The sequence below is a fragment of the Vicia villosa genome, linkage group LG5 (assembly GCF_029867415.1).
Source record: "Vicia villosa cultivar HV-30 ecotype Madison, WI linkage group LG5, Vvil1.0, whole genome shotgun sequence".
Lineage (NCBI taxonomy): Eukaryota > Viridiplantae > Streptophyta > Magnoliopsida > Fabales > Fabaceae > Vicia > Vicia villosa.
Window position 1 is genome coordinate 76,797,554 of NC_081184.1, and position 24,979 is coordinate 76,822,532.

The following is a 24,979-nucleotide window of genomic DNA, read 5'->3' on the forward strand; positions in this document are numbered from 1 at the left end:
AGTTCCTACTTAGGAGTGCGAACAACAGTTGTAACTTCAACAGCTGTCCAATAGTGGCGAACCCCATTGTGCACTAAGTAATCTGGAACCTTAGGCTTAAGCTGGCCTGTGGTAGGTCTTGATTTACCAACCACTGTCTTTGCAACACTCAGACGATCTTCTTCTACTTCAGCAGACTGAGCGGTGTGAGCATACCCCTTTCCAAGTGGAGTATGTCGAACTTTCTTTTGAGGAAACTTCCAATCTTCTGAATGGAGAGACTCGTTGTCGGAGACACTTTCGAGATCATCCTCTTCTGTATTTTGGTCTTGCTCTTCTCCCAAGATGGCATTGACTAGATATGTGAACTCTAGATCCGTAGCCTCGGAAGGTGACTTGGGGATATAATCCTCAATGATGATTTCACCAGTCGATGATGATGAATAGCAAGGGTTATACATCTCTTTTGGCTGAGAGAGGTACTCAAAATCACTGTTCCATCCAGTTGGAACAATATCTTCAAGAGAGATTCTTGAACTTTCAGGAGCGGAGTATTTCACCATGTAGTCGAATTTTCCGCTTGGTTCTCCTAATGTATCCCAAGTCTCTTCGGGGATAGGAGGAACTTCTTCTGATGAACCATGACTTCTGGTGGTGAAGCTGTCAGTAACTTCATCACTGCTTGGTTGAGTCTTACTTTCAGATCCTTTAGTCGGATAACAGCAAGGTGAATCAGACTCTGATAGGGAGATGTATCCTGCTTTGTTAAGATAGGATAACCATTCCTCTTCATCGGTGTTTTCCGTACCGATGGTATTGACTGTTTGTTGAACAGGTTGAAGAAAACCTCCACTGCAGAAAGTTTCTTGAATTGGAAGAACTACCTCAATCCCTGGGATAGCTCTTTGATGATGTTGGAAAGAATCCAACTCCTGTTCTGTTCTTGTTGTTGGTAGGAATATTAATGTGCCCCCAACCACTGGTAGTGCCATCCTTTACAACTTGGATTGCATCTTTGTATGAAGAGATAGACGCTGCTTTCTCCTTTCCTTTGTCCAAGGAAAGTGCTTGGAATTTAGTTCCAACAACTTCTTTTGGTTCTATGTCGGAGAATGATGACAGGTTGCTGACGATCAGAGCTCGTTCTCCACATACGGTTACCAATTTGTCATTTCTTATGAACTTCAGTTTCTGATGAAGTGTTGAAGTAATTGCCCCAGCCTCATGAATCCATGGGCGACCTAGCAAACAACTGTATTGTGCTGGAATGTCCATAACTTGGAAAGTGATTTTGAACGTCTGAGGTCCAATAGTTATGGGAAGATCCACTTCTCCAAAAACTGACTTCCTTGATCCATCAAATGCTTTGACGATGACATGACTTTTTCTTAGAGGGTAATCTTCGAAAGATAATCTTGATAATGTTGATTTAGGCATGACGTTGAGAGAGGATCCATTGTCTATTAGGACTCCTGTGAGTACATCACCCATGCAGCCAACTGAGATGTGAAGTGGAAGATTGTGGTCTACTCCTTCTTCAGGAAGATCTTCGTCACAGAAACTTAGGTTAGTTCCGGCGGAGATGTTGGCAACGATGTTGTTGAATTGGCTTATAGTAACACTTGGTTCTACGAAAGCTTGTTCCAAAACTTTCTGTAGAGCTTCCCTATGAGCTTCAGAACTCAATAGCAGGGAAAGGACAGAAATCCTAGACGGAGTATGTAGTAATTGATCTACAATGTTGTATTCACTCCTCTGGATTAACTTCAAGATCTCATCATTTTCTTTCGCTTGAACAGCATTGGTCGGATGATTGTCTTGCCTATGTGGTACTTCCTCCGAAGGTTTCTCCACATTTTCTGTTGTTCTGTTGAAGACTCGTCCACTTCTGGTGACTCGACTAACATCAGCAATGTTGACAACAGACGGTAATGGTATTTCCTTACCATTTTCAATGAATGTAGCATTGTACTTGTATGGTATAGCCTTGTCAGACTCATACGGTACAGGACCTGGTAAGTAGATGACTAGTGGAGCAACTGCTGTCTTCCTGCTATCATACTTAACTTGCATTGGTTCAACTTGATTAATTTGAGGAGATACGGTAAAGACTTCATCATCTTCTCTGTTGGCAAGAACAGTAATGGTATTGTCATCCATCAGCTTTTGAATGTCGTTGCGAACACGCAAACATCCTCGTGAATTTCTTCGACATATTCTGCATCTACTGTAAGGATGGAAATCCGTTCCAAAGTAGGCAAGTCCATTTAAAGTTTTATGGAACCTGACTACCGATCCTTCAAGATCTTCAACTTTGTAGATTTTGTATTCTCCTGGACATCCTTGAACCATGTTGATGTCATGTTCAGTCCTGACTCGGATATGTTGAATCCATCCTAAGTCCATTTGTTCTTGTAATGCAGCTTGAACTACGGCACATCCTTGATTATTCTTTGGACAAATTTCACATGTGAAGTAGTTGTGAGGTGGTACATGACCGTACCCAGCTTGTTTAGCGTGCATCTTGACAAGATTTTCCCCTATCTGACGAATGTCGTAGATTTGAATGACGTTGGGGTGTTGATCTATCAGATTTACTGAAGCTTCTTTATGCTGCGGCAAAGGATTTGCTTGGACATTTGGATTAGTATCTTTGAAGGATAGCATTCCGCTCTTCACTAATCGTTGGACGTCAATCTTGAAAGGGAAACAGTTCTCAATATTGTGACCTGGTGCCCCCTGATGATAGGGACAAGATTGGTCAGCCTTATACCATGGTGAGGAACTGTTTGTAGGATTTGGAGGACTCCTTGTCTGAATGAGTCCTTTTGCCAGTAATGTTGGAAACAATTCCGCATACGGCATTGGTACGGGGTCAAAGGCAGGATACCTTGGAGCCCGATTGTTGTAATTTGGAGGTCGAACCTGCTGCTGAGGTTGCTGCGACCTTTGTTGAATTTGTTGTTGCGAGACCTGAGGTTGATAAGCTGGCGCTGAGTTAACAACCGGAGTTATTGCTGCAACTTGAGGTTGAAATTTCTTCTTGATTTTGTGCAAGACATTGCTGACATCTTGATCCTTTTTCTTCTGGAAAGAACTTCCATACTTCCTTGGACCAATAGAAGATTCTGGTTCTTTGTTCAAGCGTCCTTCCCGAACTGCTTCTTCTAAACGTACACCCATGTTTACCATCTCGGTAAAGTCACTTGGTGCACTTGCAACCATTCGTCCGTAGTAAAATGGACTCAAAGTTTTGAGATAGATTTTTGTCATTTCTTTCTCTTCAAGTGGTGGACAAATTTGAGCAGCAACTTCACGCCATCTCTGAGCGTATTCCTTGAAGCTTTCTCTATCCTTTTGAGTCATGGCCCGGAGTTGATCTCTGTCGGGAGCCATATCCAGATTGTACTTATACTGTTTGACGAAGGCCTCTCCGAGGTCTCGAAAAGTACGAATCTCTGAACTGTCCAAGTTCATGTACCATTTGAGTGCAGCACCAGTTAGGCTGTCTTGAAAATAATGAATGAGTAATTGTTGATTATCAGTCTGAGTTGACATTCTTCGAGCGTACATTACGAGATGACTTTGTGGGCATGAATTCCCTTTGTACTTCTCGAAATCTGGTACTTTGAATTTGTGAGGAATCTTAACATTTGGAACCAGACAGAGGTCTGCAGCATTCTTTCCAAATAGATCTTGTCCTCGAAGAGTCTTGAGTTCCTTCTGCATTTGCAGAAACTGTTCCTGGAACTCGTCCAATCTTTCATACACGCCAGCATCCTCACTTGGAGCGTGATGATATACTTGTCCGCCCTGTGGAGGAAAAGTATGCATAATGGGTCGTGGAGAAGCCATGACAGCAGATCTTGGAATCTCAGCATTCTGTTGTGCGAAACCCATTGCCGTTGCTCTTGGAACTTCAATTTCCAGAGGTTTGTAACCCTCCGGTGGACGCATATCCATGGTGACTTTTGGAGCTTCAGAAACTGGGGGTATGTACCCTTCTGGAGTAAAGTTATACGGCATGCCCCAAGGTCGATCAGGCGGCATGGTATACTGAGGAATAGGAGTAGAAACAATCTCGGAAACCACAGTCCTTTGCGGTTCTTCTGGCGTTGGTCGATTCTGCGCAACTACCAGGGCTTCTACCATACTATTGAGTCTTTCAACAGTACCTTTGAGAGTATTAATCTCTTCTCTGAGTTCTTCATTCTCTTGCTCAAAGTCTTCCATTCTTTTCTTGCGACTTGAACGAGTGTTGTATGGATGAGACAGCTTGAAAGTCTTGGTTCACCTCCTTCTCCTCCTCTCTTTCTGGAGAAAGGAAAGTGACTATTAGATCCGCGACAATTCTCGTGTCAGTGCGTACGACTAAAGCGATGTATGATATGCAATTAAGTTAATATTTTTCAAGGAAACACCATAATTACGTTATGAAACATCAAACTTTTATTAATTAAGCGAAAACGCCGTTTTTTACACACTTTGAAAAGGGAAATACAGAGAAACCGAGAGAAAGGACTCTAAAACTTTGATGAAGAGCCGACTTCACGTTCTAACATCTTCTTCTGTTTCTTGAGCTGAGCGTTCTCTGACGTGAGTTGATCAATGATCCAGGAAGCAGGAGGGATATGATGAGAAAGTGATGATTGTGTCACTTGTCGATCGAGTACTTCAAGTAACTCATCCTTCCTTCTTAGGATGTTTTGAATCTCAACATTTTCCGTGTTGACAATTCGATACTTGTTCCTCCAAGCATTCCTTTCTTGGCATACCTTGTTTAATGCCGCTTGCAGTTTTTCAACATCGGTGGAGAAAAGGTAAATTGGTTCCCTTAGGGGAATAGGTTCTTGATGTTGATATGGCATCCTGAGCTTGAATGCTCTGACGCGTACCCATTGAAGGTAAGGATCCAGGGAGATGCAAAGATGTTTTCCTAACAATCTTCTCCCTTTTGTGTGAACAAGACGCCAGGCTTGGACAATTTCCTTCTTCAGCATGTTGCCATGATCGTCGATGTTCTTGAAGAACAGACCCTCCAATTGGATGTTACTTGGAATATTTTTCATAGGATAGCCGTATTGACGACGGGCTAAAGCTGGATTGTAACTGATTCCTCCCTTAGTTCCAATAAGGGGTATGTTGGGAAAACTTCCGCAACTGAAGATGATCTTGGTTTCGTCGTTGTCAGGACTACACCAATCAATGTCTGTATGAGTGAGAGACATGATTTTCTGTGACCAGTAAAGGCCATCCCTCATATTCCAGAAAGTGCTAGACTTTGGCAGGTGCGAAACGAACCATTCGTATAACAACGGTACGCAGCATGTGATTAATCCTCCTCGCTGCAGGTTTCTTGAATGCACAGAGTGATAAGCATCCGCAAGCAAGGTTGGAACTGGATTTCCAATTAAGAAGATCTTAATTGTGTTGATGTCGACGAAATCGTTAATGTTAGGGAACAAAAACAATCCGTAGATAAGCAAAGCCAAGATTTCCTCAAAAGCGCTCATATCTTGGATGCTGACGAAGTACCGAGCTTGATCAAACAGGAATTTGGAGGGCAATCCTTGAATTCCTCCTCTACTCACCATATGAGTTCTGATGTCGACTACGTTCAAAGGAGTAGTTGCAGCAATGATAATGTCGTCAGGATTCTTTTCCAAACCGGAGTACGGATCTTGCGCGTACACGGGTATTCCAATCAGACGAGAGTACTCCTCCAACGTAGGCATGAGCTGATAATCTGGAAAGGTGAAACAGTGATACGTTGGATCGTAAAACTGTACCAAGGTGGGAAGGATCCCATCCACCATGTTGGTATTGAGCAAAGGCAGAAGTTTTCCATACTTCTCCTTGAAAGCCTGGGGGTTGACCACCAGTTTTCCGAGCTTTCCCAGTTCCTCGACCTGGGGAATCTTGAAGGTGTATTTCCTAGCTCTCTTTCTTCCGTAATCCATGGTATAGATCCTTAAGTCCTTTCTCCGTTTCTCTCTTTCTATGAAGTTCAAAACGTTCGTTATTTAGTTTCCTTGAAAAACGACTCGAAAAAGACTCTTTTTGCTTTTAGTTGTTTATTAATGAATGATGCATGAATGCATGAATGCACACACAAGAGTTTTTAAACAAACATGGCGTTGAAGGGTATAGTGGTCATGAAGTCAAAACGCAAACCCCGCCCCAATGGTAAACTAAGGATAAGGATTTTTGTACCTGTAGAACGGGTTCTAGGGGTCTCAGAGTTTTTGCTCAACCTTAAAGATACGTTGATTGGTATCTATAAGAGAGTTTTCTCTGAGTGTAGTATCTGCGTGACAATTACTTTCGTAATCACCGCTCTACGTCCTAAAAAAAAGGCTTTAAGTGGGGTTAATGTGTTTCTAGGTCCTCCTGGTACAAATCAGTCTCGGAATGCAGTGGCGCAGTTAATCACAACCAGCCAGGCAAATCCCAAGAGTAGAATTGGAAACCAAGATTAGAGGGTCTTCACCGGGAAGACATCCTCCATCCTATCTTATGTTGCACTCAAATCCGGGTATAGGATTTCTCACCACAAGGGGGAATCAAGCCCTTTCCCGATACAGAATAAACAAAATAAACAAATATATATGCAACAAACACATGATATGACACAGAGGTTAGGCAGGACCTCTCTTGTTTGAGGGGGAATTTGGCATCCCTAATTCCTCATTGGGGCTGGACCAGCAACAGGTCAACCATTGGTTTGGATGAAAAACCAAGGTTTTTAACACTTATATCCCCAGCAGAGTCGCCATTTTTACTGTGGTGTCGTTTTTTTTACCTCCCCGTTTCACTTGGGAGGACGGCACGCTAGACCCTTCACGCGAAATTTGGAAGGAGAATGCGCCCGTGGTGGGAGGAATTTTGTTTCAGTTCTTCCTACGATATCACACGAACTTTCTTATTTGTCCTACGAGTAGGAAAGGGGAAAAAAGATCTCAACTAAACCCTAGGAGTTTGCTAAGTGTGGGGATTTCACCTAGACTAGAAATTCTGGAGTCCGGGGGTCGGTTATACATAGGGAAGTGTTTAAACACCCTACATATCTGTAGTACTCTACAGGAACCTTCTCTGTGTCATTGTGATTGTGTTTATTGCTAAAGATTGGGAAAGTTTCTCCTTTGTGTTAGGAGAAGGAATTGAATTGATTTGAAAAGACAGACAGACAAACTGACTATTTTTGGTATTTTATTAGCTCGCTGAGATTCCTTGTGAACCTCATGCCTACATATCCCTAGTGGAAGTCAGAGCTTAATGTAGTTCGGGGAACTAACTAGGGAAATTAAATATTTTTGGTGCCTTGCTTGAAGCTCAAGGTTGAAGCTTGAATTAAATCTCTGTTTACAGTAAAGAGACATGAAATCATCTTTACAGAGAGGTATTTGTACTATTCTACCACAAACATTTAAAAGAGTGACAGAATAACTGAATTCATTTCATTCAAGAGGGGGACCTTACTTGTGTATGTGCAAGTATACCAGTCAAATGCCTCTTAAATGAAAGAAAGATGCTCATCCAAATTAGGGAAAGTTACCACATGTCTGGGTTTTACTGCCAGCTCATGCCTTTCAAAATCCTAAATGGGAGACTTGATTAAAATTGAAATTGAAATGGAAATGTTTGTTTGTTTGAATGTGGTAGAGTAGTAAAAATATCTCTCTATAGAGATAAGCTATGTCTATCTACTGTATAAAAGATTTGACTTTAGCTGGCTTGTATGAGGCCCAAGCTTGAGGCTTTTTGATTGATTTATTAATTATTATTGACTCTGGGAGATGACTCCATTGAGGATTAATTACAGGGTATTTTTGTGTTCTGTACAAAGCCCAGAATTGAGGCTGACTCTATTTGGAGAGTGTTTATTTTGATGGATTTTTATTTGGTGTTCTGTACAAAGCCCAGAATTGAGGCTGACTCTAGCTAGGAAAAAACATTATTTTCTGCCTTGTACAAAGCCCAAGGTTGTGGCTGACTCTTAAATAAATTGAGTGTGGATGACTCTATGGGGAAAAGATCCTAGGTGTTAGGAATCTTACACAACATATGGTTTAACCTGCCTTGTACAAAGCCCAAGGTTGTGGCTACTGAATGATGAAGAACTTACTGGGGAGACTCTATTATCTGCCTTGTACAATGCCCAAGGTTGAGGCTGACTCTTGACAGGGGAGTTTTATTGTTTGGGTGCCTTGTATGAAGCCCAAGGTTGAGGCTAACTGTTTTTGTTGGTTTTACTCTATCGAGGAGATTTTATTTATTAAAAGACTGTTTTTCTTTGGAAGCTAACCCTTTCCAGGGATTTTGACTCAGCTGGTGAATTTGTCTGTTAAAAGACTGACTTTATCATGTTTTTGGAGGCTGACCCTTTCTAGGGGTTTTGACTCTTTTGGGGAAATTATCTCATAAGAGAATGAATCTTTGGTTTTGAAAGACTGATGTTGGAGGCTAACCCTTTCCAGGGGTTTTGACATTTTAAACAGATTTTTATTAATTGACTTTGGAGGCTAACCCTTTCCAGGGAATTTTGTTAAAATGAAGGAATGTATGGAGGCTAACCCTTTCCAGGGGTTTTTGTTAAAATGAATGAATGTGTGGAGGCTAACCCTTTCCAGGGGTTTTGACATTTTAAACAGATTTTTATTAATTGACTTTGGAGGCTAACCCTTTCCAGGGAATTTTATTAAAATGAAGGAATGATTTTGGAGGCTAACCCTTTCCAGGGGATTTTATTAAAATGAAGGAATGATTTTGGAGGCTAACCCTTTCCAGGGGTTTTTGTTAAGATGAAAGAATGTGTTAAAATGAAAGAATGATTTTTTTTGGAAGCTAACCCTTTCCAGGGAATTTTGTTAAAATGAAGGAATGTATGGAGGCTAACCCTTTCCAGGGGTTTTGATAAGATGAAGGAATGTATTTGGAGGCTAACCCTTTCCAGGGATTTTGATTAAAATGACTGAATGTGTGGAGGCTAACCCTTTCCAGGGGTTTTGATTAAAATGACTGGCAGAAAGATTATCTAGTGGAGACTTCTTGTTTAAAGCCCAAGATGAAGGCTGACACTTACTGAGGATAAGCAAATAAGGATCCTATACTCTGCTAAGGAAGATTGATGAAGATAAGGGTGACAGAGACTGTCCATGTCTCTCATTCCAAAAATGTACTCAATGTGAGATTGAGACAAACTTAGCTTGTTTAAAGTCTGGTTTAAATTGGAAGAAACTCACCAGGGTATGTTAAGAGGTGACTAAAGACCTGTTCCTATGTTTATAAGAAACCTGATGGGTCCTTGTATACAAGCTCAAGAGGAAGCTGGAAATGCTTTTAAGAAGCCTGTGGGTCCTTGTACAAAGCCCAAGAGGAGGCTAATCGAGGGTCCTTGTTATAGCACAAGAGAAAGCTATGTAGTTTTGAACTTATTTTGGCTCTAAGCAAATGGGTAAGAGGTTTCACCGGGAATAATTCCTCTTTGGGTGGATGTGTCCTATTTTTTTTGGATTCTAAGGTTTTTGCCAAGATGTTTCACCGGGAATAATTCATCTTGGGGGTTTGAACTACAGATCTCTAATTAGGAAAGAGCCTTCACCAGGAAGACATTCTCAATCCTAGGTCATATTCCTATAATATATATATATATATATAGTTTAACTGTCCTAGGGTTTACACTCAAACGTAGTTCTAAACTAATATATATGCACAGTTTATATTTGACAGTAATTTAAATAAAGACTGTAAATTGAAAGCTTGTAAAGCCTAACCTGGATGGAATGGAGGCCTTTGGAGAAGTATGTACAGAGCCTCAACAATATTTTTGTTGTTTTGTTGATAACAATTGAATATTTATTATAAACAGTTAAGGGTTTTTGAAAATAGAAGAAGTGAAGATGGACAAAGGTCACATAGGTATCTGAAGAGTTTCACCGGGAATAATGCCCTTCAAATACCAGAAGAATGTTTTGAAAACAGAAAGAAGATTTTGAAAATACAGTTTTGAAAACAAACTAAGAAGAGAAGGTGTTTGGGACTTACACTCTATTAGAGGCCCAGTACTTTACAGTACTGGTTACAAAAGCAGTTTGAAAATGATTTGAAATGGTATAAGGTTTTGTTGTTTGAAAACCTTAATCATCCGTTTAATCGGAGACTGGTAATAGCTTTGAAAATTGACAAAAGTCAACTTAATTAAGGTAAAGAATAAAGATCTATGCCTAATTAAGACCTAAACAAATAGGGTTTTATCATGAGCTTATTCACAAAAATAAATAGGTTAAAATAAAATGACAATATATATTTAAAGTATTTAAGAAAACACTTAAAAACATACTATTTTAAACCTAATTAAAATACATGAAATAAATAATATTTTTATGATTTTTTTGATTATTCACAAAATAGATATATTAAATGACAAGTGTGTGAAAAATGAAGTGAAAGTAAATTAATTTGATAGGTTAAATAATTGGTTGAAGTTGTGAAGAAATCAAATGGAAAAAAGTGGTAAAAAATAGGGTTTTGTCACCAACCAGGTTTGAACCCACGCCCTTTATGTTACCAGCCCAAAACAACACCACTGAGCCAACGCGCGCTTAGTGACAAAAGAATGGTTCCATTGCAAATCATACATTACTCAAGTGCATAGAAGCAATAAAAGAGAAATAAAATCAAAAGGTCTGGGGCGAGGGGGATTCGAATCCCAGACCTTGGGCACGTGCAACACACAAACACTCTTTACCACTGGGCTATCACGTTTTAGTCGTTTATAAGACAACTATCACTCAAAATAAAATAAACTCTTTCCTGAATTTAAATTTTTGCGCGCCACCACCATTGTCATCTTCAACCTCTAGCTTTGAATTTTTGAAAATCTGAGCTCTCTCAACTCTCAACCATTTGCAACGATGTAAAGACCAAACTTGCTCTAAATTCACTCACGATTCTAAATATGTAACTAACATAGATTTATATTAACTACATCTAACTAATTTACCAGAAATCGTGAAGAACCCTAAAATTTAAAAATCAAATCAAATGGCTATACTGAAAGATAAATGAATGATGATAGAGGGTTTTCAATCCTCTGATGATGCTGAACAAGATAGAATCGAGCTATATCATAAAGAGTGCTTAAATTAAAGAGGTGGAGTTCAGAAACTTACCTCTGAAAATGGAGGTCGTGAGGATGATAGAGAGCAACTGGGCTTGTATGAATGATCCCAAAAGCTTCCTTGGGACTCAGTGATGCTAACTGAATGCTTGTTGTAACCTCAATCCTTCTGAATTGTTCTATGGACCTCCCTCGATTTGAGCTTCAAGTGAACATGGAGAGTGATGATTCTTGAGTTACAGATGAGCTGCAGCCATCTGAACAGCTTCACTACCTCCTATGGAACGTGCCTGGATGCTTGGCTCGATTGGAAACCTTCTGAATTGCACTATGGACCTCCAACTGCAACAGCTTCAAAGTGAGAGCAACAATGGTGTTCCTCCACTTACAGAAATGATCCAGGTGCTTGGATCACCTCAAATGACCTCCCTTGAGATGTTAGAATGCTTACTTTCCAAAGATAAGCTCTGGTTTGAAGAAAACGATTCTTCTTGCCAAAGAACTTTGAAAAACAATAAGCATGAGAAGAGAAAGAGAAAGCAAGGAATATGGTTGCTTTGGTGTGTTTTTCTACTGAAGTTGGCCCTCCTATTTATAGGCAAATGAATGCAGATCAATTGGTTGTGGTGAGCTTGCTTAATGAAAGAAGTTTGGTTTCTTAGCCAAGAAGAAATTTTGAAAAGATCCTAAATGCAATGATGCATTTTCGGGCTAGCTTCCCCTATCCATTGATTCTATCTGATCTTGGGGAACATTTCAGATGCAAAGTGAGCTCTAATTGGTTGGTGAGAAGATTCCTTGGGTGATTCATCAATTTGCCATAAATTCACAAATGTAATCATTACATAATCACATGTTCTTGTTTTAGGAATCTTCTTCAATTATCATGGCATGGTGAAAATGAATGCATGATATGTTTTCAGATGTGTTATGGGTCGTGTAGCATCCATATTTGAGGTCATGTGCGCAAAATTTAAAAGTTCCAAAATGATGCATGACCTATAATTTCACTTCATGAGGCCAACTTTGAACAAGCATAACTCTTAGCTCAAAATGAATTTGGAGAAGGTTGAACACAATTTGGAAAGCCCTAAACATCTACTTCAAATCATTAGTTTGGAGTTTCTTCAAAATCCTTTGGCAAATTTGTGAAAAATGAGGCCAAAGTTGGAAGAAAACTAGGTTAAAACACTTAGAAAAATTTCTAAGTGTTTATGACCTAAAACTCCAAAATTTCCAAAACTCTTAAATGATTGATCTTTTGAAAAAAGTTCCTTTTTAAGATGTTGTTTTATTTTGCAAGATCTACAACTTTCATGTTGGAAGTTTTTTGAGTTGTGTAGGTGAAATTTTGAGTTCCCACAATGCCCTCCAAAACCCTAATTCCCGACTTTTTGCTCCTTGAAGATTCTTTTTGAATTTCTTTGGTCAAATGACTTTAATATCCATATACTGATGATATTGATCCTTGAAAGTCTTGGTTTGACCAAAAATCTTAAAAGTCAAAGGTGAACCCATACAGTTGACTTTTTCCAGATAAGGTGAAATTTTGGATTTTTGTGTAGAATCAAGATCTTCTCCTCAAATGAATGATGTAAATGGATTATATTGAGGTAGTAGAGGTTCTTGAATCATGTCTTGAGTTTTGGATCCATGCCCTGATTAAAAGTCAACTATCCTGGTGAATTAGGTCAAAAACCCTAATTGTCGACCATATGAAAATAATGACTGTAGACCTTGAATTGAGGTGTGATGTCCAGTGGATCTTGTCATATGAGTTATTTAAAAATTATTGATGTCTTTGAATGATCCCTTGGGGCTTTTTAGGGTTTCCCAAAGGTGATCCCTGATTTTAGTCCTTGATAGGCTAAAAAACCCTAGTCTGGTGACCTGAGTAAACCTGTACTCAGATGACTGGGTGTCTAATCAATCATAGGTGAAATAATGAAGCTCTTGAGTCTTATGATTGTATTAGAGACTAATCCTTCTATTGATTGATCCTTAGCCTGAGTTTTCTTGTTTTTGAGCATCCTCGATTAAATGCCAGATGAAGAAGTGACTGCTCTGGGTACTTGCTTTGACCTGATGAAAATCCTAAAGATATGTCATCTCAGGGGGGTCAAAAATTAGGGTATGACACTTATCAAGCTAGATGGCATCTTTAAGCTCATCTCAATCAATTCTCTCAATATCCTGGTGGCATCTAAGCCCATCCCCGATGGTGCAAATTTCTGGGTACTCTAATGTTCAATCCTCTGCCACCTTCAGATACCAAACGGGACATAAACCATTCTACATCCTCAGGTTTAAGAAGATTGAACAGGGGCAGCTATCATACCCCAAAATTTGCCCATCTCATTTCATCTTTCAAAGCTCATACCAAAGTTCAAGACTTAAGGACATACTTTCCTAAACAATGACCTCCTAAACTAGGGTTTTGATTTCTCTGAAAAAAATTAATAAATCAAGGTCCCCAATGGATTTCAGATGACTTATGATGTTTCAAACTATTTCCATGACAAAATTCAGGCTCCAATTCTAAGGATTGCCCAGTCAATTGCTCAAAAAGTCAACATTCGACTAGTTTGACCTAAAAGTCAACTGTGGTCAAAGTGCAGTCAAAATTCCTGATTTTTTGTCAACAACCTTATTTTGAAGTATCATTCATCATTTGATCAAGGATTGATCATGATTCATCAAGAAAAGTTCAGAAATCAACAAAACCTAAAGTTTCTAAATTAGGGTTTTTTGACCTAAAGTCAACTGAACATTGACCAGCCATAACTTTCACATGGAACATCATAAATTTTCCATCCAAAGCTCAATTTGAAGGAAATTGAATTCTATACAACTTTGTCTCTCACATGCCAAGTCTAAAAATGTTTCATTTGAGAGATATGGATCAAAATATTACAGGTCCTTTTTGAAAGTCAACTAAAAGCAGTTTTTTGTCAAAACCCATATCATCAAGATAAAATCTTCAAATGGAAAAAATTTCCAAAGTGGCTTGTAGAGAACATCTTGAGGTTTCCAAAAAGTCGTAGAACTCCTCCATATCTTAAAAATTGAGGGAGATATACCTTGGTGAAGTTGGATAATTTTGAGAGAAAAAATGTGAAATAAAAGGCTCCAAAATGAATCTTTTTGCAAAGTAACCCAACTTTTTTTGGCCCAAGCCTGATCCTCAATTTATCCAAGATCCAAAATTCAATGGCCATGAAATTATATGATTTATTTAATTTTATATGAATTTTTATTCATGTAAAAAGTTATGAAAAGCATTGAAATCAAGGAAAAAAATCAAAGATATGATTGGGGATTCACTCATAACCAATTCCAATCTTCATCAATGCCCCATAAACAAAGGAAATTCGTGCAAATTGGAATAGATATGATTGGAACAAAATTGGCCAATATATAAAGATTTCCATGAATCAAATTTCTCTAACTTGCAAATCAAGATTCAAAGTGGATCCTGTTGCACCCTAAAATTTGCCCACATAATTTACTTTTGTCTGGCTTAGACTTTTCATTTCATCTGCATACCTCCATTAGGTCATCTAACACATCATGCATAATTAATCAATAAATTGGCATGGGAACAAGGATCTTGGATTATTAAGGGTTCATCTGATTTATTCACCAAGTTGAAGCTTGACTCATCTGGTTACTCGAGATACAAGTTATTTGTTTGAGACTTCATTAAAAGAGCGTGGATTTATTCATCTGGAGTTTGTACTAGGCCATTTTCAATGATGGAGACGTTTAATGTAACTTTGACCGTTGGTCAAAGTCAACCATGGAAGGTTGACTTTTTTACCAAAATTCATAATGGGTCATTTTGGGACTTTGTCTTATGATGTTGGGTGCTGCAGAGTGAAGAGATTTAGAAACTTCAAGAATAGCACATGGAGAAAAGATTTGAGATTCAAAAGTGATATTGGAGGAAAAGAGCAAGATTCAAATTATTTGGAAAAATCAATAAAGGTCCAAAAGAGGTTATACATGCCCATTATAAAATCCATACATCACTAAAGGAAAAGAATACAAAATTTCATAAAAATTCCATCTTTGACTTTTTGTCAGACCCAAGATCACTAATCCTAAATGTCCCAACGCCAGAAGCCACTTCTCATAAATTCTGGAGCCTTCATCATTGTTTCCATGTATCTACAATCTCCACAAACAAAGTGACCATGTGACCAGGTCAAGAAACTTCTTTGACTACCCATGTCATGCTATGTCCAAGCTCAAAGCAACCTGCATACATACATATGTGCAAAAGTTAAATACCACACAGCCATGAATTAGTACAAACCTGCATAAAGGCCATTCCACATCAATTCAAGACATCAACATGGTACAAATACACATTCATACAATTCAATCAAGGCATAACAGACATGGAGTAAAGTGCGGTGTGGTTTCGACGGCAATACAACAATTCAAATGACCATCCAATCTGCTACACACAAGTCAGAACAAAGGCATCTATACAATCTACATCAAGGGCAGTAACAATGTAATCCATGTTTATGCAGTGCTATGCCAAACAAGTTCTCAACAAAAAGGGCTCAGAACTAAATGTCATCACCATGTCGGTTTCATGCTATTCATACATATATTCATTCACAATAACCAGCCCTACAACCAACACGAAACAGTTCAAAAAAATAAGGAATAAAAAACAAGCTACGTGACAGTCATGAAAATCCACGGCAGAAGGACATCAGTAGCAATTGTTTGCATCTAACACTCAATCAAAGTCATAAACTCAATACACAAACTTCCCATACCTTCATGCTAACAGCCATTAACTAATCTCTTCCCATCACACTCAAATGCATAACAATACATACATTCACATCTCATAAAAAAAACTGGTTTACATTATCATACCAAAATCAGTCCTTCTACAAAACCAGAAGCCATATCCATTCATAAACATACTAAATCAATAACCAGCTCAGCCTACCATATTTCTAACAGCTTGTAAACAACTTCCAACCAACTGCAAATAACAGAGTTCTAACTAACCATAACTACCTTCATAACTAATCTATAACAGAATAACAGAACCTAACTAACCTCGAATCTCACCCTCCAATATTTCTAACCGAAATCTGAATCCAAGGGCTCAGATTCTACCCTCTCTAACTGCCAGCTTCAATCAATTTTCCCTATATAATCATGTTCACTTCTAAGCTTCAGAGGTTACACACACCATAACCACCACACTCTACCATTCTTCATCTCAATTCTCCATGTCATTCTCTTCATTCCTCCACCATCCACTCCATCTCTTCCATTCATCTCCAATCATCTTCATCTTCTCTCTGCTCACTCTCTGCAACCATATCCTCTCCACTCTCACCAAAGCACAACCACCAATCTTCATCAGAGTTTCACCTTTGAACTCTGAATGAAGGTGTGCTAAGCCTAATTTTCATCATCTCCCTCAGCACTCTCTCAAACGCACCAAGAACGCAATAACGATTCACACAAAGAAAATCACAAAAAGAAGAAGAGGATCGAAGGAGTTAGAGGACGGGGAAGAATCGAGAACAAGTAAGAGCTCAGAGTGTACGTTACCTAAGGTTTGTCGTCGCTGTCTTCGTATGTGCTCCAAGCCGAGGCTCATCTTCAAGACTCCGCGTTTATTTCGCGTCGAGCCACTGGTTTTCTGTTACCGTTATCGCCGTTGAAGAGTCACCGGAACTGCTCCGGTCGGTAAGCCTAAAACCTCCTCTTTGTTGCTCAAAATCACTTCGCCACCTGATTGTATACACTGTGTAGAATAGGAACCCTCATCTGGTTGCGTGATTCTCTAATTGAGGATGATTTAACTACCATTATATGTTCTTAGGGTTTCCTTTCGAGCTCCACAATCCCGCTTCCTGGAGGAAAATCCCGGTGATTGGAGTACGTAGTCGTATAGAGCTTTAGAAATGAGATAGGGTTGATGTTGAGGTTTTGCAGATTGAGAGAATGGAAACGGCGGTCCACGGCGGAAGGACTCGCCGGAAATCGCGTGCGAGAGAGACGAAGGAGGTCTGAGTGAAATGAGAAGCTGATGGGTCATAACGTGATAAACCCTAAAATCCTTTTTTTTAATTTTATTAACTTTGACTCTCATTTGATTAATTGAAATTAATGGTATTAATGACGATCAATCAAGCTTAATGTAAGGTTTGAATAAAAAATCTATAACAAAAATATGAAAAAACAATCCACCTTGGGCCTCATGATGATGGCCCTACGCCTTTACTTGCCCCACACACTAATTCAGGCCATGCACCCCCCTGACTCCATCTAAATCTTGTAGATTTTAGGTTTTTTTTTCCACTTAGTTTTTCTACATTCTTTTAGGTGATAAAACGTAATAAAGGCTTAATAAAACACATAAAAATAGTAGTATTTTTATACTAATTTTAGTACTAATTTTTGGATCACTTATTTTGATTGTTTTTGTACTATTTCCATGTTATTTTTGTGTAATTGTTGTGTAATTTTGTTGCTAGCTTTTTGGCCATATTTTGGAGCTATTTTGTCAATATCATTTTAATGCTCCTTTTAGAATTTAGTCACCATGTTAACTTTAGAATTAGACTTAGAATAACACTTAGGTTAGAGAAATAGGTTAGTCTCCCTTGTTCATTTCCTTTTTTCTTTTTCAACTTTAAAACACTAATAAATATAGATGCGAATCACACCTTACTAAAAGTGGTAGAGAAATGAGTGGGATTTATTCCCTAATCTGTTTCTCAATCACTTAGTGGGAGAGAAATGAGTGGGATTCATTCCCTAATCTGTTTCTCGATCACTACTTAATAGGAGAGAAATGAGTGGGATTCATTCTCTAATTTGTTTCTCGAACATTACATAATGGGATAGAAATGAATGGGATTCATTCCCTAATCTGTTTCTCGATCATTATACATTTTTATGTGATTCAAATTGCAAAGTAAATCCCCTTAAAAAATACTCAACCAAAAACACTTAAAACACTTAATAAAGGCTCGAATTAAAACAAAGTGACGAAGTGGTGCGAAACCTTGTATTGGGTTTTGTTCATCATGTAGTTACGTAAAAAACACAAACCCAAGATTCTTTTCTCCTTAAGAACAAGTTAAGTCCATTCCAAAACTAGGCGTATAAGTCTCCAAAGGTCGAGCATCGTGGATTGTGACCTTAACCTCTGTTCAACTAAAAAACACAAAACAAATGGAAATTATTGAGCCGAACTACGGTAGCTCTGATTCCTGGTAAGGGATACGTATGCATTGGGTCGCGGGGCCTAAGCGAGCACACTTGTAAATAATTACTTCTTTTCCCCGTATTTCTTTTGCATTCATTCGCATTTAGGCTTAGACATAGTTTACACCCTTTAGATAGAAACAAACCTAGGTGGACACCATCGAGTACGATGGGCGTGAGGGGTACTAGCACCTTCGCCTTGCGTAACCGACTCCCGTACCCTGTTCTCTAGTCGCAAGACCTTGTTCTTATTCTGAGTTAGGTTTTCTGGTATTCCTTTCCGTCGATGGGATAAATATATTAGTGGCGACTCTGATCCATTTTTCGCGGGTAGCGACAGATCCAAGCCCAAAATTTCAACCTAATTCATTCTATTACATAAGCACAAGGATTGCAGACCCCTATTCACGTTTTTTACTGCCTCAAGAACCCTAATTCGAGCTCATAAAATTCAAGAAAAAATCAAATTCATTCTTGGTGATTGAGATCGATTCACAGAGTTTTGAAGGTCCCAACACATTCTTGGAGCATCACTGAACTTGTTTAGATCCTCACCAAGCCTCGAAGCATCAAGAACACGCGCATAACACCCCACGGTTTGCGTTTTCTAAAAACCTTCTATCTCAATAATTCATGCATCATTTACATGATTTAATTACATATTTGTGTTTTATATGATGTTATGAGTGTTTCTGGAAATTGAATTGCGTTTATATGGGTTTATGAACAAGATGCCATGTTAGGGTTTAAGAGCTTAGATTTAGGGCTTCTTGAATTAGGATGAATTAAGGAATGATACTGGTACTACTGGATTCACGCGACCAAGGCGAGTCCAAGTATAGGCTTGATTGTGATTTTTGTGCGTGTATGAGCTTGTTTCGAATTGCAGGTGAACCGGCTATGAATAAAGTCGCAGCAAATTCGTAGCAAAATATAAGTCTGAGTTACAGGTTATTGCGAGGAAGACGAGTGCGTTTCATCATGTGGTTGGTCAATGTTGCACCCCAAAATTTGCCCATCTGATTTTATCCTAATTGGCGTAAGCTTTACATTTCATACGCATACTTTCATTAGGTCTTTCACATAACACATGCATCATTAATCAACAATTGACATTGGGATCAAGGATTTTGGATTATTAAGGTTTCATATTGATTTTGAGGTGTACATATCAAACAAAGACTGATTCATTTGGTTCTCCTGTGCGATTTGAACTGGAACTTAAAGAGTTTACGATTGTTCTTGTGGATTAAGGATTTCGAAGAGTTGGAATTTTACTATTGTTTCTAGGTCCTCATTTAAGGTAGATTCAAACTATTTCTGCATCATCCAAATTCTATATTCTACGTCATTCGTCATTGTAAAAAATGTAAACACGCTCATTGGTTCAAATACTAGCATTATCCACCAACCATCATCATTCAAGTGTCCAAAACACGCATCCATTACGAAAAAATTCATATCATACTTCAATCATTCACATTACATCAAAGTCCACACATTTCAAATACCATATTATACACAGCAGGTCCACATACACCAGTTCAAAAACCTATTACTAATACAAGCCTAAGTCTAAACCGCAGAGTCCTTCTTCCCATTCCATCACCCTTCAAGTCCAATGCCATATACTTGCTGCAGTCCTGCATACAAAAAAGAGAGAACAGCATCACTATTTAAATCCACAAACAGCCATATACAAAATCCATCAAGCATACAAGAACATCCTTGCATCAGTTCAAAAAAAAAAGGAAAGAGATTACTCATCAACAGCAAACATCAATGACTCACAGTCGACATTACTTCAGCAACAGCAGCTATTAAAAACATCCCTGCAGCATTCCAAAAAACAAAAAATGGCATTCAAGCAGTTCTAATTATCAACCCAGCAGCATTCCATTAACCAACATCTCTAACCACCTATTACTATCACATAAAAACCTACAACAGCCACATTCAAAACATAACTATACAAAACCAGTTCCAATACACTCAACCACACAATGACCAATCACATTACAAAACCAATAAGAAAAACCAGAAAAAAATCACTGACAGTTCCAAGCTAATTCACACAATTAACAGAATTTAACTAAATTCCCTAACTACCACTTCCTAACCAATTTCAGTTTTACAGGTAACTAACCTATCCTAACAACCTAACTATTTCTAACTAATTCTAACCTATTTTTGTAACAAACTTTTCTAACCTATAACAGAAAAATAGAATCGGTTATCAGTCTAACTACCAGAACCACCCTCTAACACATAACCGAATCAGTTATAAACTCCTAACTACCAAAAGATCAGTTACATTTCATAACAGCTAACAGAGTCATAACAGAAAATCAGAAGAGAGTAACAGAAAAATTCAGAGGGAGAATTTACCTGAAGAATATCTATAAATTAGAACTTCCATTCATCACTTTCCTCTCCACCATTTTTTCACAATTTCTTCAATCTTCACTTCACCTTCACACATTCCACGATTCACTCTCCCTCTGAAATTCACCATCTTCATCTCCAATCACTCTTCTCCCTCTCTGCATCTTCTCATTCTCATCACTCTCTCCATTCCCCAACCATTTTTCACATACTCATCAATCTCAATTCATCATCTTCATCTCCACTCCACCATTTCTCTGCACAATCACCAACAAACTCCACAATCTTCATACTTCAGAAACTCATCATCAAATCACCATCGTTTAACTGAATCTTCAATTATCTTGCAACTTCAATCATCAACTCCATCTTCTCCACGTAGAAGCTTCAAGCCGCGATTCACATCCATCTCTGCAACAACATTAAAGCAGCAATAATAATATCATCATCATCGCAAGCAACGTATCCAAGACAAAATTCAGAAATCAAAGATCAAAAGAAAAAAGAATAGTAGAAGAAGAAGATAGCGCAAGCAATAACAAAGAGAAGGCGTGGAAATCTAAAGCTCACCGGAAGAATTCATCAATTTCCTCAATTGCGTTTATTTCGCACACTGAAGAGCTTCTGATTCTCCCCTCCGGTTTTCCTCAACGATTCGCCATCTTCGTCATCCAGGTAAGTCTTCAAATCGACTCCTCCTTCTTCATCTCTTGCTGCGTTTTTGATGTTGTGGTGTAGTATTAAGCTCCTTGAACGATTCCCCCATGGTCTTGCTCTGTGATTCGCAGTGGTTTGCATTTAATCTCGTCGTTGGTTAGGCCTAGGGTTTGCTTTTGATCCGTATTATGAGGAATCGTGTTAAACTAAATCCGAAATTAGGAAGAGAGAGGGAGAATCTGAGAAGCGTAGAGTTCGATCACCGCCGCCACCGTAGGGGATTACCGGCGCGGCGGAATCTCCATGAATGTGAGGGAGGCGTGAGAACGAGAGAGTGAGGAGATGAAACGTTGTAACGTAAAAAAAAAAAACCTATTTCCTCTTTCTATTTCGTTTATTTTTTGATTAATTTTATTTAATTAATTAATTTTGTTAATTAATCTGAGTGAAAATAATCATGGATCATTTAGTTCCTTGGGCCGGATTGCTATTCATCACCCTCACAGAGCCCATATTTCGTTCTTGCAATTGAATCCGTGAACAAAAGAACGCCCCTTGGGCCAAATTCATCATGGGCCCTGCGCCCAGTTACTTATCACACCTCTATTCTCAGTTCACGCCCCCTGTTTGCATTTCATTTTAAATTCTATTAGTTTCTTTTGCCATTTCTTTTTTGTAGTAAAAACACTAATTTTCTCCTATTATTTTAGACTTTAGTACATAATTTTCCATATAAAAAATAATCACTAAAAATATTAGTTTTTAGGCTATTTGTTTTTTAGTCTTTTTACTTGACTTGTAATTCAATTTCTCCCATAAAAATCAATATAAAAAATAGTAGTATTTTTGGTTCATTTTTGTACTATATTCTTGACTTGTCATTACATGCTTATGTATAATTTTGTACCATTGTATCCTTACTCAATTTTGCTCATGTATCTTACTTATGTGACTTTTACTTTCATATTCCTTTTATTCCTAACCTTAGGTAGAAACCATGATAACATTAGGTAGAAATTCCCTTCATACTTAGGCTAGTTTCTTTTCCTTTTCAACTTTAAAACACCTAACAACTATCCAAATTAAATCCCATAAAAAACACCAAGAAAATACTAAAAGTCATTAATAAAAAAGTGAAAATCATTAAAAAGGGAATGGAAGCTTGAATCTCCCTTGCTTTAGGGAATCATTCGAGTGCTTGGATCTCCCTTGCTTTAGGGAACCATTCGGGCGTAAGTTCCCAAATTCTAAAAAACACAAACCAAAGAGCAACTCGAGTCTCCCTTGCTTTAGGGTGCAACTTGAACGCTCAAACTCTTTTCTCTATCTCGCCTCCGAGGCATTCTTTAATCGGACACGTTATTTCCGCTCCATTCCCAGCTTAAGACTCCAGAGGTCGAGCAGCGGAGTGCGAATGTAACTTCGTCCACTAAAAAACACAAAAACAAACAAAAACTAAAGAGCCGAACTACGGCGCTCTGATTCCTGAAAAGGATACGTAGGCATTGGGTCGCGGGGCCTAAGCGAGCACAACTATTTATAAACCTTATTTTCCCCGTGTTTCTTTTTCATTCATTTGCATGCATTCCCTTAGTAATTAAGCTTTAGATTTATACACCCTTTAGATAGCAACAAACATAGGTGGATACCATCGAGTACGATGGGCGTGAGGGGTGCTAGTACCTTCCCCTTGCGTAACCGACTCCCGTACCTTATCTCTGGTCGAAAGACCTCGTTCTTATCCATCTTAGGTTTTCTGATATTCCTTTCCCTCTTTGGGATAAATATATTGGTGGCGACTCTGTTCATTTTCGCGAGCGTGCGACAGCTGGCGACTCTGCTGGGGATGTTGCTAGACCTATTGCGGGTCCATTCTTAGCGAGTCGATCCTAGCCTGCGTTTGTTTGTTTGTTTACTGGGTGTTTACTTGTTTTATGTCTATACCTTGTATATATGTTTGCATGCTTATTCTTTGCCTGCATATCATGTTTATTTCTGTTTGCACATCATGCATATGGATTATATTTTGTGTTCCTTGGGGTCTTCTGTTCTGTTTTGCAGGTGGGGGGTTTTTGTGAGGTAAAAGGCCCACTACCCAGGCCAGTGACACATAGGATTAGCGTGGATGCTCGTGTTGACTCCCGTGGCCCTTGCTACGATCGAGTTCAACATGGGGTACCACAACTGGGCGAGGTTCTTTCATGGAACACTGTGTCTGGCACCCTTGCTGCCTCAAACACTTTGTACCCCATGGGAACTGTAGACCCTAGTGACCATTAGGGACCACTTGTCCGTGTCTAGACTACATACCCGTGAGATTGGGGTGGGACAGGAAACTTGACCTCCATCATACCCGGATTTCTGCTATTCAATAAAAGACGTCGAACCTTTGATCCTGGGACATTTGACTTATATAGAAGTTCTACATCAGTTATCTATCAGAATCAACGTCGAACCTCTGAATCTGGAGGGTTCGACCATCTTTGACTTAGGCACAAGCTATTTATCCAGAGAGCAACGTCGAACCTCTGAATCTGGAGGATTCGACCATATCTTATTGACCATGAGAAGTTGTTATCCAAAAGGCCTTGATCCTTGATCCCGATTTATGATACATTTGCATCTTCATTAACATTTTTGCATTCATGCATGTGCATCCATGGTTATCAAGACTCTTACCACTCTTCCTCTCCATCAGATCAGTCAAGACGATTCCTCCACACCGATATCTGACAAGAGCTCACAGAAGAAGAATCATGGAGAATTATGAACAAGATCAAGCTGCCATTAGAGAAGAGATGGATCAAATGAAAACTAAGGTCGATGCTATCCTGGAAGCTATCCAAGCCTTGCGAACTGAAAGGGTTCCTGCTACACAAGAGATTCCCGTTGTTGGTAACCAAGCTGCTGCTAGCCAACTTGAGGTCGTTCCACCTTCTTCTACTCCATTTGAGTTCCAAGCAAGGACTAATGCTACTCTTGGGATGCCATTCAACTTCATGACTGTTGATACCCTTGGAGCTCCAAACCAAGGTGGGACTATACCCGTGACTTCTGGAGCAATGACTATGGCTGATCCCGTCTTCCCATTCCCTGTGCCACCTTCTCAAACAGAGATTCCTATTCCTGCTTTCTGTGGTACTCGTTCTGCTAATCCAGAAATGCAAACAATACCAACTGCTGAAAGAGCTCGACCCGTTGAGAAATCTGCTGAGAAGTACAAAATCCTTGAGGAAAGAATTCGAGCCATTGAAGGATTTAGTGCATATGGGATGGATGCTGAGGATATGTGTCTAGTTCCTAATCTGGTTGTCCCTCCTAAGTTCAAGACTCCCGACTTCCAGAAGTACAAGGGTTTGAGCTGTCCGAAGAGCCATATCATCATGTATTGTCGTAAGATGGCTTCTCACATCCACAACGACTCATTGCTCATTCACTGCTTCCAAGATAGCTTATCTGGGGCATCTCTGAACTGGTATATGAATCTGGAGCGTAATAGAATCCGATCTTGGAAGGATTTGTCTGATGCTTTCCTCAAGCAATATCAGTATAACATTGACATGGCACCGACTAGGTTGCAAC

The 24,979-nt window shown here is 39.0% G+C and overlaps 1 long non-coding RNA gene across 4 annotated transcripts; it reads right to left on the reverse strand.

Moving 5' to 3' along the window:
* Window positions 1-19,288: 19,288 nt before the first annotated feature.
* Window positions 19,289-21,774, reverse strand: LOC131601771 (uncharacterized). 4 transcript variants are annotated; one of them, XR_009283830.1, is made up of 4 exons: window positions 21,311-21,774; window positions 20,744-21,151; window positions 20,119-20,187; window positions 19,291-19,998 (listed from the first exon to the last, which is right to left on the reverse strand). It is a non-coding gene; the product is annotated as an uncharacterized LOC131601771 (long non-coding RNA). The 4 variants fall into 4 exon arrangements; XR_009283829.1 differs by having other exon boundaries at window positions 19,295-19,998; window positions 20,147-20,187; window positions 21,311-21,773; XR_009283827.1 differs by having other exon boundaries at window positions 19,289-20,187; window positions 21,311-21,773.
* Between the last annotated feature and the right edge of the window lie 3,205 nt (window positions 21,775-24,979).